The sequence below is a fragment of the Aethalodelphis obliquidens genome, unplaced genomic scaffold (genome assembly GCF_003676395.1).
Source record: "Aethalodelphis obliquidens isolate GAN/ISIS:26980383/991018 unplaced genomic scaffold, ASM367639v1 scaffold42, whole genome shotgun sequence".
NCBI lineage: Eukaryota > Metazoa > Chordata > Mammalia > Artiodactyla > Delphinidae > Aethalodelphis > Aethalodelphis obliquidens.
In genome coordinates this window covers 6,051,942-6,053,673 of record NW_020837986.1, presented here as the reverse complement: position 1 = coordinate 6,053,673, position 1,732 = coordinate 6,051,942, and positions in this window count along the sequence as shown.

The following is a 1,732-nucleotide window of genomic DNA, read 5'->3' as shown; positions in this document are numbered from 1 at the left end:
AAAAAAAAAAAAAAAAAAAAAAAAGAATGCACAGCAGCAGCAGGGCAGGAATAGAGATGCAGACATAGAGAACGGATGTGTGGTCATGAGGGGGGTTGGGGGTATGAACTGGGAGATTGAGATTGACATAAATACACTACCATGTGCAAAACAGACAGCTAGTGGGAACCTGCTGTACAGCGCGGGGAGCGCAGCTCAGTGCTCTGTGGTGACCTAGATGGGTGGGATGGAGGTCCAAGACGGAGGGGATATATGTATACATATAGCTGATTCACTTCGTTGTACAGCAGAAATTAACACAACATTGTAAAGCAACTCTACCCCAATTAAAAAAAAAGAGAGAGAGAATGCAGGTCTGGAGTGGGCTGCTGGAATTGAACTTCTAGTTTACTGATGGGGTGCCCTTGGGAAGGACTTTTATGTTCTTGTCTTGATCTCCATACTATGACTCTGGTGAGAACTAGACGTGCTGAACCAGGTAAAGCCTTTAAGAAGGTGCCTGTTGTACACCAAGTGTATCATGGATGTAACTCTTTCTGTTTTCGAATGTTTGGGGCTTGCTGTGAGGCTCATGGAAGAATGTAGACAGCACAGCGCCTGACTCTTAGGGTTTGCACCCTGGAGGAAGTCAGACCCTGAGTGGAAACCCACCTGGAGGTCAGGGTCCCTGCTCCAAATCCTCAAAGGGTTCCTGGGACAGCCCGCGGAGGAAGGTCCAGGCCAAGCCTTTTCCTCGGATGCGGCAAAGAGAAGAGACCGCGCTAGAAAGGAGCCGGCCAGCGCCTGCCCCACAGGGAGTCAGAGAAACAGAAATAGGAAGCCCGGGGCTGGTATTTACAGTAACTCCTCAGCCCCTGACCACACTGTCTTGTCTGTGGTGCATTTATTTTGGGGACAAACACTGAAGTCATTGCTGCCCGAAAGTGCTCCGGGCAGGCCCGCCTCACCTCTGCTTTCCCAGGAGAGCTCTGGGGCAAGGGAATCAGACCCACAGGCAGGCCCAGAGGTGCCCCCAGTCTGGCAGACTGACCGCAGGCGGGCTCAAGCCCAGGCCCGGGATCAGACTCAGGCTCCCTATGTGGCTTCAAGAGGTGGCCCAGCAGGAAGCTCTGAGGAGGCGGTGGTAGGAGGCGCAGCCCCATTCCACCCACCCTCGCCCTGGGTCTCGCTTTCCTTTTCCTCCCAGGGCTGCCTCAGCCTGTCTTCCTGGCTCTTAGGCCTCCTCTCTTTCCATTTCTTATAACCCAGTAGGAAAAGGGGAAGTAGATTCTTCGAAGCCTCTCGCTGGCCTTGATGAGCACACTCCCAGGCCTGAGGTCCAGCCTAGACAGGCCTCTGTTAGCTGCTCCCTGGGCTGAATGGCAGACCATTCTAAAATGCCTCAATTCTGGACACCTTTGGGTAGCAACGGGCCACTGAATTTCTCCCCAGACAAGCCTAAGGCTCTACCGGTGACAAGGTTGTCCCTTCTGTGCCCTGGCCAGAGCCTCCCCTTCCTGCCTTGGCATACTGCAGAGATGGGACACAACCCTAACCCACATGCCTGTCCTACCCTGGTCCTTCCAGGCCAAAGGATCCTGGGTTATAGTGCTAGCTCAGCCTCATTCTCACAATGCAACCTTGGTTCTTCAATTGCAAAATGGAGAGGTTGAATAGGGAGCTAGCTTACATCTCTCTTTATCTTTAAAGAAAGCCTTCCACAGAATCCCACTTAATACCACGGGACTTTTCT